The following is a 16,665-nucleotide window of genomic DNA, read 5'->3' on the forward strand; positions in this document are numbered from 1 at the left end:
AGGCTTTGGTGTTCCTAGGTCTTTTTTTTTTTTTCAAAGTTTTATTTATTTATTCATGAGAGAGACAGAGAGAGAGGCAGAGACACAGGTAGAGGGAGAAGCAGGCTCTCTGCGGGGAGCCAGATGTGGGACTCGATCCCAGGACTCTGGGGTCACGCTCCAACCACTGAGCCACCCAGGCATCCCATCCTAAGTCTTAAAGCAAATGTTGTTTGGTGCTTTGTGGGAACAGTGCTAGATTTGCTCTATACACCCTTGATGGTCATGTCCTTTATAATTTAGATTTTAAAGTGAATTCTTTTTCCACATTATGTTAGATACCCAGTTCTGCACAACAAATTACTCACAAATTTAACCTCTTAATGAACAAACATTTAGTATCTTACATTTTGCGGGACCAGGCTGAAACCCAGGGCTGCAGTTATCCAGTGATTTCTAGGCTGGAGGAGGAGAGAATCTGCGTCTAAGCTCACCATTGTGATTGTTGGCAAGATTTTGCTCCTCGTGAGCTGTTGGACGGAGGGCCTCGGCTGTTCACTGGCTGTTGGCTGGAGGGAGCTCCCTGAGTTCCTTGCCACATGCCTTTCCCTAGGGGGGCTTACAGCCCGGCAGCTGGCTCCATCCAAGTGGGCAAGTGAGGGAACAGGAGAGGGTGAGCAAGATGGAAGCCAGTCCTTTTGTAACTTCATCTCCTAAGTGACATCCCATCACTTTTGTCACATTCTGTTTGTTCCTGGACCCAGCCTACACTCAGGAGGAGGAGATTATACAAGGGCTTGAATACCACACAGTAGGGATCACTGGGGGCCATTTTAGGAGCTGCCAATCACACACATTAGAAATTGGTGGTGTGAGGGGCAGGGTGGGGGCACTTGGGTGGCTCATTCGGTTAAGCTGCGATCTCTTGATTTTGGCTCAGGTCATGATCTCAGGGTCCTGGGATCGAGCCCTGTGTCAAGCCCCATGTTCAGCAGTGAGATGGCTTTAGGATTCACTCTCTCCCTATCCCTCTGCCTCTCACCCCTGCTCGCACTCATCTCTCTCTCTCTTTCTTTCCAATAAATAAATAAATCTGAAAAAAAAGAACTAATTCAGCAGTATTTATGATAGCTAATTCTTAATAACTACCTGAATCAACGTGATTTACAACTTAGTATTTTAAAGGTTTAGATCCTTAAACTTTACTTCAGTTCCAAAGCACCATTCAATGACACCATTTTGCCACAGAGCACCTAAGAATCATTGCAAATAAACAGAGGTAGCAAACAAGCAAATACAAGTCCCAAGCAGAATTTATGCTAATCTGACATTTTTCTATGTTACACGAGTTCCTAGCCTAGAGCCTTTTTGCCCTTTCTCTCAATTCCTGGGATGGAGCACGAAAACCAAATGAATAAGAGATGATAATATGCTGAATAACTTAGGTATTAAAACTCTTCCTCTCTTTTAGGGTCAACCTCTATTAGGACTGCTCCTGAATTCTTAGGTAGTCTTGAATTTGGGACCCCTTCCCAGATGGGGGAGTTCATATCTTGCACAGCTTGTTTTTCTCATCTGAGCACTTGGAAAACATCTACTCCCAAAGAGGTCTGAAAATGTAGAGATGTTTTTGGTTATCGCTGTTGTTCTGGGCTCTTCGCAGTAATGTGCAGGATGGTCTCACCCCATAAACAACTGTCTGTCTCAAACACCTTTAATGCCTCCAGGGAGGAGGAAACATTTCCCCCTCCTCTCTCTAGTCCTGACTCTAGTTTAGTTTGTAAGATCTGAGACAGAAGGGAAATATGGTGGACCCTGTTTTCTTTTCTTTTCTTTTTAAAAAAGATTTTATTTTATTTATTCATGAGAGACACAGAGAGAGGCAGAGACCGGCAGAGGGAGAAGCAGGCTCTCTGTGGGGAGCCCAATGCAGGATTCGATCCCAGGACCCTGTGATCAGAACCTGAGCCAAAGACAGATGCTCAATCACTGAGCCATTCAGGCATCCCTGGACCCTGTTTTCTACCCTAAGCTCAGTGGCTAGAAGAGCACTTTATAAGTAGTGACTACTCAGTACACATTGTTGAATGCAGTACTACTTATAAAAACAATGATTGATTGGTGGACAATTAGACGAATAAAAACCTGCTGACCAAATTTCAATTTCCTTAGGCCTTAAATTGAAATACCTGGTGTTGGATACACCTGGATGTGCATACACGTGTGTTTCTTTCTTTCTTTTTTTTTTTTAAGAATTATTTATTTATTTATTCATGAGAAACACACATAGAGGGGGCGGGGGCGGACAGAGACACAGGCAGAGGGAGAAGCAGGCTCCATGCAAGGAGCCTGATGTGGGACTCGATCCTGGGTCTCTAGGATCACGCCCTGGGCTGCAGGTAGCGCTAAACTGCTGCGCCACCGGGGCTGCCCTACACGTGTGTTTCAAAGACAGTCTCCTAGATTTTGTGTATGTCACCTTTGAGGATGGACATTTTGAGTGCTTGCCCTGTGTGCCATAGCTCACTGGGAATATGGAATGTGAATATAATCTCAGAGGGCTATGAAGAATCCTGGGCTTACTTTTATTTGGCATATTTGTATTTAGGGGAAGTAAAGTATAATATATTCTCTTTGGGTACCAGTCTAACATTAAATTTATAAAGATATCGATTTGAAGATAGGTTTCCCTAGATTTCCTGGAAAATTTTGGAAATCTTATAATTAAGCTCTTGAAGTCAGAGAGTTGGTCTCTTTTTAGTCTGTAAAGTATGACATTCAAGGTTAAAAGGGGTAAAAACAGGTCTGTAAGGCTTTGGGTAGAAGTGATTCTTCTTTCAGTAAGACTTTCCAAAAAACAAATTGGCTATAAACATTGACTGTGTTTCCTAAAAATACAAAAAAATACATCAATTTTCAGAAATATTGTTTTTGTTTTGTTTTTTAAAGATTTTACTTATTTATTCATGAGGGACACAGAGAGAGAGAGAGAGAGAGAGAGAGAGAGAGGCAGAGACACAGGCAGAGGGAGAAGCAGGCTCCACCAGGGAGCGCAATGTGGGATTCCATCCAGGGACCCCAGGGTCATGCCTTGGGCCAAAGGCAGGCACTAAACCCCTGAGTCACCCAGGGATCCCAGAAATATTGTTTAAATGTAATTTATATTTTATAAAACTACATTAGAAGACTTTCTCCTCAATATTTGAAAGAAAAATTTTCATATTTACTTCATTTGTCCTTTTTCTTTCTTCTCCATGTTAATTTTATTATTATTATTAAGCATATTAAAAGCAAATATCTCTCTTGATTAGCATTTAAAAAGTCTTTTCTCTGGACTTTGCTTTGCATTTCTAGTTATTTATACCATCAGAGAACAACTTTTAGAAACATTAGCTTTATCTCAAAACAAATATTTACAAATTATTTTTCTGGTGGTATCAAGTGTGCATTTCACCTCCTCACCTCCTTCTGTATTTATCGTATGTTCACACATTGGGCATTTAACATTTTCCTTATGATTCTACAACTGAGCTTCTTCACCACCCGCATCCCCACCCCCAACATCTAATTAGTGTTTTTGTCATGACAGCATATTTTTTGTGGCATAAAATTATGCACTTTTGTTTTTTTTCCTGGAAGGGAATGTTTTAAACAGGGGAACTGACTGACTCTCGGGGCCTATCTTCAAGGCTGGGTTCAGAGCAGCTATTTCCATTATGGTCCCTGATCATTTCTGGCTTTTAATTTCTTTTTTTAAATGTAGTCCCAAGTCTCTTCGAAAATAATGGTAACCAAATAAAGAAAACCACTCCTCCTCCAGAAGCACCACTTTCCTGGGAGTAATTGCCATTATTTATAGGCTGGTACTTGTCTGGTTAAGTTGCTTTTGCCAGTGCACACAGCAACAAATCTCATCAGAATCTGTTCTAGGCATCTCTTCTCCCCATCGATAGGCAGAGTCATTTCCTTTTAGTAAACATTTGGATGTTCTGAAGTAAGCTCATCAGCTGAGCTCTATTTCTGAGTTTGCAATGGTGCAGCAGTGTTGTATCTCTATGTATGGTGAGGTCGTGCTGCCCTTTTCTTTCCTCTGAAACCAACTTTTGGGAAAAAAAAAAAAAACTTAAATAAGGAGAAGATTCGGAGGAGGTAACTACATCCAGATTGTCATTTCTGTTTCAACCAGAAAAAAAAAAAAAAAGATTTCAAGGCAAAACCTGTGGTGGGAAAATGGAGGATGATTCCAAGAAACAGCCATGGAAGAGCTTTGAGTTGGGAGACGTTCTTGCTGGGATGGCCATCGACACATCTGTGCAACTCTCGATGAAGGACTTTTCTGATTTTATAGGGGAGAAAGGCACCGACAAAAATTAAGCATCTAGACTCTTATCCTTTCATATACAAAGGCCTGAGAAATCAGAAATCTGGGATTTGTTCTGCTTTTACTTCGGAGCTAGAGTTATCTCAGAAACAAAGTTTAGACTGGAACTGTCTCTTTACTGCTCTCTACTTGAGGGGCTCTGGATGAACCCCTGGAGATGGGACGGGTGACTCCTGTGTCTGAAGGGCTTCCTCATGCCCCTCAGCCCCTATTTCTTTGCCTGCTGGTCCTTGTTGCTTCAGGATCAGAGTGCCACCTCATGAAGGGGTTGAGGGGTGCTCATGGAAAGAGAATCATGGGCTTCCAGCCTTCATTGACTAGCCCAAGGGGGAAATCTTTACTAGAAAGATCAAAATAAATGCTTCCTGGCTTAAATCAACCAGCCTAAGGGCAAAGGAAACAAGTTGAGGGGTTAGGAATAAATTGATAAAAACATAAGAGCAGTAAGCCATGAAAGATCATGTATCTGATTTCTGGTTATGAGTTCAGTTGGGTTAAACAATGCTAGCTGTCATGACAGTATGCCAATCTTAGTGGCTTAACACAGTAAAAGTTTTCTTCTTGCTATTCCAAATCTATTAAGGATATTCCCAATATGCAAGTGGCCTCCATGGACCTTGGGAACACAGGCTTCTTCCATCTTGTGGCCCTGTCCTTTTGCCTGGGTCCTCAGGGTCCATTGCAGACCCTGAGCTGTTGAGGAAAGTGTCGAAGGGGTGCCTGTGGCAGGTTTGCAGGTGCCAGGCCTGGGAGTGGCACATGGCACTCCTGCTCGCATTTCATTGGCTAGATCTCCGACAAATGGCTACACATAGAAAGCTGGTCAATGTGGCTTAACTGTGTAGAAGGTGGAAAAGGAAAAAAGAGCTGATTTTGGTTAAGAACACAGCTGTTTTTACCAGAGTTTTTTTTTTTTTTTTAAGGATCTTTTAATTCTTTGGAGACCACTGCTTCTTAATATGTTGCCAATTTTAACTGACTTGAGTGCAGACTTTGGAATTAAACTTATTTTGCTCTATTTAATTAAAGAATATGCTCAAGTTGCAAGAAAAGCTGTTACAAAAACATCTATCACCATGTGCAGTGATTTATCCGTGGGAATCACTGTCATCACCCTCAAAAGTAGTTGCAAAGAAAATACAAAAATAAATTAGATCCTAAAACTGATGTAAGTCTGCAAGTCATCTATAAATCCTGATCTCATTCATCTAAAAAAGCTTCCTTGTTCTCCGTGACTGACTTTATAGCCTTTAACAGAAGTGTGAACTTATAAAATAAATTTATATCGATAAAATATTTCTTTCATCTGTTCTCGATCTCCTGGGGTTATATATAAGATTTATTTTTTAAAAAAGAATTCTATTGCTTAAATTTAAAAAACAGTGATGTCTACAGTCTTTTCCAGCTCTAACATTTATAATCCTTTCTCCTTTTATGTGTTATTGAAAGGAAGAGTAACTCTTAGTTGCATATAAATGGTGCAATGCAAATTACTCAAGTTGTTTTTCTTAGGAAAAAAGTTAAGTTGCACTTGGGAAACTATTGCACAACGTGCTTCCCCAAATTGTCTTAAATCAATTATTTAAAAAATTCCTAGAGGCTTGAAGTCTCCAGAGGTGCTTGCCAGTTGATAATCGATGCTAATAGTTTCCACAGTTTATTTGATGTTTGGCAATTGAAACATGCTTTTCCTTGTCCATAACCAAGCTCATCTCTCTTGCACTAACTATAATGTCATGTCAGGGGTCTGTTTAATTAAAGAACCACAAGCCTGCCAAAGACCTGCATTGATTCTCTTCTTCCTTGGATTTCTTCTTGATTAGGTTTGGACATTTGCTTTGGGACTTATGGGCTCCCCTGCTGTCTCTTTAATGGAGTTAAAGCCTACCTCACTTGGGGGCTGCCTTGGGCCTGAAATATATAGCCAGGCAACTCAGCCATAAATTAGATGCTGCTGAGGCTGGAGGTGCTCTAGCTTTTGTTTTCAGGGTTGCAGTTTGAGGCGAAGGTCATAATTCCTGTTCCCATGACTGCTGGCAGCAGCTGCAGAGTTGCTAAGGGAGCAGCCGCAGAGCAGAGTGGATGGGAGAAATGAACTCAGGTGACCCTGCCTGCCTTGCATAGATGAAGCCATATTGAGCTGTGTGCCTCCAAAGGGGAGTTGTTTCCTAGGGCCAGGCTCCTAGATATATCACTGCCCTCTACTGGATCAGCGTAGGTGTCCTAGATGCACAACGCAGACTTTTTATGAACAATGTTAGCCTTACAGAAAGAACTGAGCTCTGAGGAAGTGGAGACCACAAAACTTATTTCTAATTCTATCTGCTTACAATCAGCCAGTGACTACGGTTTGCTTGGTTTGACATCTGTTTGTACTGAAACTAGTCATGTCTGTAAGATCTGCTAGATATGGATTCTACTTGACCTGGCACACTTGCAAAAAAATACCATTTGGGGTTTGAAAGCAGATGCATTTAGATCAGACACAAGGGAAGATAAAATGGTTTAAGAATGCTGAAAAGAGGGGTGCCTGGGTGGTTCAGTGGGTTAAGTGTCTGTCTTTGGCTCAGGTCATGATCCCAGGGTCCTGGGATTGAGCCCTGAATGGAGCTCCCCACTCTGTGGGGAGTCTGCTTCTCCCTCTCCCCCTGCCTACACCTCCTCATGCTTGTGCTTTCTCTCTTTCTCTGTCAAATAAATAAATCTTAAAAAAAAAAAAAGAATTCTGAAAAGAGCTTGGCACTTTGAAATAGTGTTTTCATTCAGGGCTGATTGTGTATGCCAAAGCAGACCTGGAGAAGTCCTTTAAAAAATTCCCTTAGAAATTACTATTATTTCTATTACTCTTAATCTTGAATACACGGAACAGTGTGGAGCCCATTTCCTTTAGCCCCCAAGTGTTTCCTATATAGGGGAATATATGAGGGACCAATCACTCTTCATGATATTCTTTCCATAATTTCTCATTTTCCTGTTTATTTTCAGTCTCTGTTTTTTTGACCCACACCTCTATTTTTTTTTTATACAACCCACTGCAAAGACTGAAAAAAAATTGGAATGCCATATGGGGGAAAAAATCAAAGCTATGAAATATATGTTTGTTCTATGTGCTCCTTTCTGAAAAAAAAATTAGAAATTCAGATAAGAAAAAAGGGAAGTTAAATCACCCTACTTGTTCCTCTAGATACCATCCTTCTCTATCCTGTTTAGGGCCTGGGAGGCTGACCTGTACCTAAAGGCTGCCTTGCCTTCTGAGTTCCCCTAGAGTTCCACCAGAGTGAGTGAGGTCAGGCTCTTTATTTCCCCAGCATCCACCCCGCGAGGTTGCTGCCAACTGGTGATGTGTCTCAACTGCAGGACACAGCTCCTGTCCAGCAGTCCTCTCAATCTAGTTTTCTCTCCACAGGTTCTAGAAACTATTCCCTCCCCCAACCCCTACTGGCCTTGGCTAGTAATGGGTTTTAGCAAGTAACCTGTAACATCCTTCCCCTGTATCTTACAAATAGTCCCTTGATATGCTCTCCTCAAAGTGCTCGGTTTAAGAGTTTCATCCCTTGCTGAAAACCCAGGTAATACAATTACCCAGAGGTAAACACCAATAAGTATTTTGTATTTATTTATAATCCCATGAATGTGCAACAGATATAGCATAATTTGTGCATACACCATTGTATCTTATAATTTTCTCACTTATGAGAGTGATCCCCTATTAGTAACATCTTCCATACCCCAAATCAGGATTTTTATTGGCTACATTTTATTCCACTGCATGGCTATAACTTAAATATATTTTAGGATTCACGTGCAGTCTAATCGTCTACCTTCTCTTCATCTCCTCAAACGTCATTTCTTCCTATTTCTTATGTGTGTTTATTTCACAGTTTTGCTTCTCAAGAGAGAAGATTTGATTGGGTCAGGTGTCACCATTCATTTGGGAAGATCCACAATGGGCACAATCCTAAACCATTACGGACAATGAGCCTCTTTGATGTTCAGTCTTCCCTCATGTCAGTTGTTGAATGCTCCAAGGTCCCATCCTAGTAAATTACTTGAGATGAAGCTTGAACCCATGACTACAGTCTCTAAATTTGGGCTTACCTGCTCCCGTAGGTTGTGTTCACTGATTTGTAAAACTCAAACTCTACATCTAACCATGGAAACCACTGTTTTTATCTTAAGGAAGAAATGTTAATTAAAAACAATGTGAAGTTCTAAATAAATGAGTTACCAAACCATGAAAAGACATGGAGGAAGTTTAAATGCATATTGCAAAGTGAAAGAAGCCATTCTGAAAAGTCTACTAAATGATTTCAACAACATGACATTCCGGGAAAAGATAAAAGTGTGGAAATAGTAAAAGGATCAGTAGTTACCAGGGCTGGGAGGGACAAATAAGTAGAAACTATTCCTGATGATACTATGATGATGGACACATGTCATTGTACATTTGTCCAAACCACAGGATGTATAACACCAAGAATGAACTCTGATATAAACAGTGGACTTTGGGTGATATTGATGTGTCAGTGTAGATTCATCAATGGTAACAAGTATATGATTCTGGCGTGAAAAGATAGGAGAGATTAAACATGTAAGAACAGAAGGTATATGGGAACTCTCTCTTCTCTAAAAACTTAAACCTACTGTAAAAAATCAAGTTTATTTTAGAAAACACAAAGTTCCTTTTAAATATATATAGTATTAATTTTCAGTGCCAATAGATTCGCTGTGTCTGACTAGTTTCCCTTTAAGAAAAATGACCAGTGATTCCTCTTGTATCACAAATGTTTACAATAAATTGACATTCCCATCTCTGGGGCTTTCTCAGTGGAAATCAATTTTCCTATTGTTATTTTAAAGCAGCATCAGCGTTGGTCTCCTATAGTCAGATAGTGTGGACACATAATCAATTATAAGATATATTTGGCTCTGAAGATGTTTTCCTGCTGGAGAGTTTTATACCCAAGTCTTAGAGAAAAGATATAAGAGATCATTTTTATTTAAAGCTATGGAGATTTAAAGGAATAAACTAGAAGCTTAATTTGGGACTTTAAAAATCACAAAATCTATCCAAGCATCCATCATAGAGGACAGAATGATTATATTACCTCCAGAATTAGATGCACAACTGTATGAGTGCTGCATTGAGTTAATCTGACTCTCAATTCTAATGTATACTATATATATCTTTTCTTCAATATACCAAGTACAAAAACTTAAAGGTCAGAGCTTTGAAATGCCAATGCATTAATTTCTTTTTGTTTAAACACTATAAAGAAATATTCATTAGAAAGGACCATAATGAACATATGGATAAGATAAGTTGCCCTGTTGGTTGCTCAAAAATTGAGACCAGAGCATAAACAAGAGTCTCCGTGTACACACATTTTCTGACATTGGGGAATTTGGGAAATGCATAAAGGATTGGTGCCTAATTAGTGTTGTATGAGTCACATTGTGTGTACTGATCATTCATTGCTTCCAGAGTCTCCTTCCTGTTGGTCAGGGGTTATGGCAATGATGTTTTGGAAATTTGGTCTCCTCCTGGTTTGTAAAATAGGGACCCCCTGGACAGAGAGTTTTGTTTTTCCTTTTGTATTTTGTGATAGATTCATAGGCAGATCTTGATATTTACACTCAAGGGGGAGGAGAGAGCTGTGGATCTGATAAAATTGGATCATCCTAAAATCACTTCTATTTGGGTTTAGAATTCATTGTTTAATTTTAGTTAGCAGATATGCTTTCTTAATCTCATTTTCTTTAGGCCAATCTTAAAAATTGTATTACTTGAGCATACAATGATAAAAGGCAACAGAGGCATGTCCAAGACATGCAGGGTGATCTGGGATGGGAATGAGACTTAAATTTTGCAATGGATATCATCATGTGGCTCTTATACACGTAGATAACTTAGTTCTGTGATATTTGCTCACAATGCTGGCTCTTTAAAAGTTGTATACTAATTAAAGAATAAAATTAATAAAATTGTGATTCTGTCATCAATTTGCTGTATGATCAGTGTGGACTGGGAGTAGAGGGACCAACCATCCCTTTGCCTAGGACAGAGGTGTTTCCAGGGATGTGAGATTTTCAGTTTTAAAATCAGGATGAATTGTTCACTTCAGCTAAGGGGAATAGCTGTGTCCAGGGAAAGGGTGGGTTCTCTTGGCAACTTGTGCGAGGCATGTATTGCTAAGTATACAACCCTGGAGACAGTGGGCAAAAATAGTAAATCAAGGAAAGGGCGAGAGCAGAGTTAAGTAGAGAAACTGAAGAAAATGGCCAAGTCAAAATGTTAGGCAGTGAGTGAGTATCCTTGTATGGAAGAACCAAATGAAATTAGAACAATTTAGGGCCATTCTAGGTAGATGATGAAGAGTGGTTTCTCCAAGAATTCCAGAAGAGCTGGCTACTACAGAGGTCTTCTATTTAGTTTCTTCTGTTACAAGGGCAGGCCTGTCTGGGCACTCACAGAGCCCACAGAAGAAGCCAGTGCTGTCCTTCAGGGGATAGGCTGTTTCCATCTTAAACAAGGGATGAAGTAAATGTTTCATTCTAGTAATGAATTCTCATTTCTTATTTTCATTGAAAAGAAGTACTGAGTATTTTATTTTATGAATGTTCAGGAGAATCAGGTGGTATTATATGATACTCCAAAATACATTTCTTTTTTTTTAAGATTTTATTTATTTATGAGACACACAGAGAGAGAGAGAGAGAGAGAGAGAGAGAGAGGCAGAGACACAGGCAGAGGGAGAAGCAGGCTCCATGCAGGGAGCCCAATGTGGGACTTGATCCCGGGTCTCCAGGATCACGCCCTGGGCTGAAGGTGGTGCTAAACTGCTGAGCCACCTGGGCTGACCCCAAAATGCATTTCTTAAAAGTTATCCCCCCACTCCATGGATGAGGTGGTCTGACAGGTGGTGGTGGTCTTTGACTATAGTGTACTTTTTCTCTACAAGGAGAAATTTCTTCCTGGATCTAAGTTGGTAGGAATTTTGTCCAGCTTCAATTTGGTATGCTTGCTTCTCTCCATCTGCAGGCAAGAGGGGTGCTGCCCTGAACTCATGAACTTTTACTTAGTCAACAGTATACATTAACCATTCCAAAAAAATTTTAAATGGGAATATTTGAATGCACAGAAAACAGAGGTAGGGAAATAATGATGAATCCAGGAGTGAATTCACAAAATACATACTGAGAAGGTTTCTAATGGATGGAGAAAGACCATAAATTGGTTCTGTGCCCAGAAAGGAACATGGTCTAGTTCATGAGTCAGTGTCCATGAGATAAGGAGAAGCCAGTGACAGAAGAGAAACACAATGCTTCTTTGTACCAAGACAAGAAGACATTGTTTTTCAGTAGGTCTTCATAAGGATACTTTGAAATATAAAGAACAATATTCTCAATAGTACCTTGATAGGAGTTCAGAGAAGAGTTTCCCAGAATGTTTCTCAAAGGCCAATGGTGTAACTTCATAGCTCAATTCAACAAAAAATCCTATCTTATAGTTTTTACAAAACAAAGTGAAGTAGGGGTGCCTGGGTGGCTCAGTTGGTTAAGTGTCTGCCTTTGGCTCAGGTCACGGTCCCAGGGTCCTGGGATCGAGCCCCATGTTGGGCTCCCTGCTCAGTGGAGAGCCTGCTTCTTACTCCCCCTCTGCTGCTGCTCTGCCTACTTGTGCTCTCTCTCTGTCAAATAAATAAAATCTTAAAAAAAAGTGAACTGCAGATATTACAAAATAATAAATACATATAAAATAATAAATATACATTACAAAATAATAAATATATATATTTTACAAAATAATAAATTACAAAATAATAAATGTATATATTTTACAAAAATAAATAAAAGTCCTCTCAGAAAATAGGAAGAACTAAATGAGGCAGGCTAGATATGATGATCTCTACTGGCTTGAATCATTCCAAGAATAGATTATAAAGCATGCTGAGGAATGTCCATGTTTTCTATCCTTCAGGCAATTCTCCATATTGATGTTTCCCAATAAGCCTTTGAAGTACTGAAAGCAATGAGTTGATGAGATTCTCCCCGACAACTACTTCCTGGAATTCATTCTGCTATGTGGCCTATTATGTCTAGAACCCATGGAATAGAATTCCTCAGGCAAATGTTGAGAATTCAAACATGGATGCCACCTGAAGAGAGGCCCTTTATTTGGGGATGGGCCAAGGAATGGTCGTGGCAGTGCCAAAGCTCTCCTGTCAAGTTTGGTTGTGTTCCAACACATGGATGAGTGGAAGAGCCCCAACATTCTGCATCGATAGAACAGTATGGTAAGAATTTAAGTATGCAAAAAAAGCTAAGCTCTTTTGGAGTCTGGGTCCATGGAGAACTGAGATCCTTTTATGACTAAACTTCAGATACATCTCTTTGGCTTCATTTTGGCACTGTTCCAAAATTCACCTAAGAATGATACCTGGGATCTCTGCTTAACTTACTTTTAGACTTTTTCTTTGGTTCTCAGAATACTGTTGAATGTCCCCAAGATGGAGCAGATTGGCCTATGTTTTGACCAGATCTTTGTATTTTTTCTTTCTTTCTTTCTTTCTTTCTTTCTTTCTTTCTTTCTTTCTTTCTTTCTTTCTTTCTTTCTTTCTTCCTTTCCTTCCATCCTTCCTTCCTACCTTCCTTCCTTCCTTCTTTCCTTCCTTCCTTTCCCTCCATCCATCCTTTTCATCCTTCCTGTCTGCCTTCCTGCCACCCCCACCCCCCAACCTTAATTCATATCTAAATTCACAGACTCAGAGCTTTTAAGTGAAACTCTGTCTTCTCTATCTGCTGCTCAACCAATCCAATGACCCAGAGCTCTAATTCCTCATAGAGTTTCCACTACTTTCCTTAATTAAATTTCCAGGTCCATATTTTTACACAATTCTTTCTTAATAAACACTTATGAACATAATGTGATTATTTATGTAAATTATTTCACTCCAATTACTTTATTATCAGCCAGCCTGAAGACATCCCCAAATTAATAATGTTTCCTTTAGCAGGGGTAACACTGTTTTTTATTATACCATGTTCTAACAGTGTGGGAATTATATGATCTTGTTAGTAATTTTATCTTGGGATATAATCACATTGTACACAACGTCCTCTTTTTATTTCTAGAGTTTTTATAATCCATTAAAGCTGTATATTTCCATGTTATTCATGAAAAACTGATAGTTGGGAAAATATTTTTGAGGGGCTCTCAGAGATAGAGATCCTGTGAGCCTTTAAACTATAGACATTTTCTTTACCATTGCAATTTTTTAAGATTTATCTTTATTTTTATTTATTTATTCATGAGAGACACAGAGAGAGAGGCAGAGACACAGGCAGAGGGAGAAGCAGGCTCCCCGCAGGGAGCCTGATGTGGGACTCTATTCCAGGGCTCCAGGATCACGTCCTGAGCTGAAGGCAGACACTCAATTACTGAGCCACCCAGGTGTCCCTGCAATTTTTTTAAAAATATTTTATTATTTATTTGACAGAGAGAGCACAAGCAAGAGAGGGGCAGAAGGAGAGGAGAATAAGACTCCCCACTGAGCAGGGAGCCTGAAGCAGGGCTCAATCCCAGGATCCTGAGATCATGACCTGAGCCAAAAGCAGATACTTAACTGACTGAGCCATCTAGGTGCCCCTTCCTCTGCAATTTTTCAGTAACCATTTTATTGATACTCCATATTTTGTGTCTAATTTTGTCAAGAGATATATTTTTAGGAGCATTTTTGATCCATTTCGTCTGTTCTATTGATAACCATGAGACTGATCTCTTTCCTATTATGGAATTAGCATTTGGAACCTATTTGTGAATTAATAAAACCAAAATGCCGCTTTCTATGATAAGCAATATTTTTCACTTCTTTGGCATTTCTAGCTACTCTTTATTAAAAAAAAACAATTTGTGTCTATAGGTTAGTCATTTATTTTGGATCTCAAGTATCAAGTGTTCGGCATTTGCCCTTTTAAAGACTATGTCATGAGACTGAACTATAAGACTTGCAAATGATTAGTGTTTAACACTTTACAACTGTTTGGATAGTTTATCACCTGTTATGCTTCCAGCTTATTCTACAAATTCAGGTATTTAGTACCTGAATGCTTCAAAATGTTTTGAAGTATTTTAGTAACCAAGCAATCCATACAATGAGGAAGAGGTTCAAACAACTTGCTGTGGTTATGGTTGTCAAGGAAACCATTTCCTTATATAATTTTTGACAGTAGCTTTTTTTTTTAATACCATAAAAACAAAGCTGGTCTCGTACCATAGAGAAGAAAGTATATAATAAAATGCACAAGCCAACTGAAAGTTATAAAGCCTACACTAGATGCATAATGCTAGATATTAGCTGATATATTATTTTATAATATAGAGGGATAGTATGTTGAAAGATGTGTCAGGATGGGAGTGGGAGTAAAATTTCCTTTTTGAAGCAAGTTCAATTGCACATTATATTCTTAAAATGTACTATATGCACTAGGGTGGCATATAGTATGCGTGTCCAGGATTGTTTCATTAAGCAAATAGACGACCTCGTCTTTGCTATACACAAACTCATGGGATGGAATTTTAAGCAGATACGATATCATAATCAGTCAGAGGTTTGACTCTGTTGTTCAGTGATAGACTCCACTGCTAGAGGCTACAGGAGCTGCAGGAAATGACAAGCCTATCTTTTGGATTTGTCCTGTTTATGTTAGGTTTTGCTTGAAGAGGGAAGGAATGAGTTGTGGTGCATGGTGAGACTAAAGCTCCCTATAGGAAAAAAAAAAGGTCCTAAAATATTGATAATAAATAAAGTCCTTTTTTTTTTCCTTAGCTCTTTCTCAAGGTGTTTACATGTAGAACAAGACTTCAAGGAGGGGAAAATAATGTTCGTTTGGACACTGTAGCTTTTGATTCTGAAATTTGGGGTTCTCATCTATAAAACATGAGCATAAAGAGTGACAAGATGAGGTGAAAGCTGCATTGCAAGGTGAATGATTTTATGGAGAAAAGGGGAAGAGTGAAAGAAACTCTTTTGAATCTATCCAATCAATGAAAATGGAATATATTACTTAAGAGATATGTGATTTGAAATGTTGGAAATAAGATGAAAGTCCAGTTGAAAGAGATGATTTCTGAATAGATCCTTAATGTTTAGAAGAAACTGTTTCTTCCTTGATTGAGCAGAAATATCTTTCCTTATTTTATAAACTATTAGACTAATTATTTATGTAACAAAAAATTGAGTTTATACCTCTTCCTTCCTTTACCTTCAATGTATATAAATAACTATAGCCATGTGACATAGTAAAATATTCACATTTTTTTTCTTTACAATTTGCTACAAAGGAAATGTTTGAAGGACTTAAGATATCCAAAGATAAAGCCAGCTCATCATTGCCTATGGCCTCACTTTTAAGTATATTTTATTTCTTTTTTTTTTAATTATTTTTTATTTATTTATGATAGTCACACACAGAGAGAGAGAGAGAGGCAGAGACATAGGCAGAGGGAGAAGCAGGCTCCATGCACCGGGAGCGCGACGTGGGATTCGATGGCGGGTCTCCAGGATGGCACCCTGGGCCAAAGGCAGGCGCCAAACTGCTGCACCACCCAGGGATCCCAGTATATTTTATTTCTAAAAGACTATGGAACACTTATGTCACCCCACTGCCAGTAAACATTATTTTAATAAATATTTTAGTATTTAGAAGAATAGGAAAAGGAAAACAGAATTAATGTATTTTAATGACAAGTTGACTGACCTCACAAAAGAGAATGCTATAAGAAAGTAAATGGGAAATGAACTGGACAAGGATAATAAGATACCAAAGAATTAGGTGCAGATCCTGTGGAACTTGAGTTTGTATTAAAAGGGCCTTATTTAGTTCTTTTTAATTTAAGGATTCATTTATTTATTTTTTAGAGAGAGCATGGGCAGGAGGGGCAGAGGGAGGAGAAAGAGAATCTCAAGCGGACTCAGCACTGAGCGCAGAGCCCTGTACCGGCCTTGATCTCATGACCCTGAGATTATGACCCTGAGATCACCACCTGAGCCAAAACCAGGGGTCAGATGCTCAACTCACTGCACTTATCCAGGCGCCCCAGGCTTGATTTAGTTCTTAACATGAAGGTGATTAATTTTTCCTCTTCCATTATGCCTGCCTCCACCCACCAGTCCTACCAACCGTATTTTTAGATTTCTTATCTTTTAAATTCTCTTGGAGTTTCCATTTTCCAATTCTAAAAGCATGAGAATGACAAAAATGGTGAAAAGTCTGGAAATCATATTGTATGAACCTTGGCTGAA

General features: G+C 39.2%; 1 long non-coding RNA gene across 6 annotated transcripts in view; it reads left to right on the top strand.

The window, feature by feature from the left end:
- Nucleotides 1-16,665, top strand: part of LOC112648508 (uncharacterized) — a 132,002-nt gene that overhangs the window by 89,306 nt on the left and 26,031 nt on the right. For 5 of the 6 annotated variants that reach the window (XR_007411886.1, XR_007411889.1, XR_007411887.1 and 2 more), the window contains 3 exons: nucleotides 12,342-12,657; nucleotides 15,190-15,345; nucleotides 16,282-16,488. This is a non-coding gene — a long non-coding RNA (uncharacterized LOC112648508). The remainder of the gene's footprint in view (nucleotides 1-12,341; nucleotides 12,658-15,189; nucleotides 15,346-16,281; nucleotides 16,489-16,665) is intronic. The other variant, XR_007411891.1, reaches the window with a different exon arrangement.

The sequence above is a fragment of the Canis lupus genome, chromosome 7, assembly GCF_003254725.2.
Source record: "Canis lupus dingo isolate Sandy chromosome 7, ASM325472v2, whole genome shotgun sequence".
Lineage (NCBI taxonomy): Eukaryota > Metazoa > Chordata > Mammalia > Carnivora > Canidae > Canis > Canis lupus.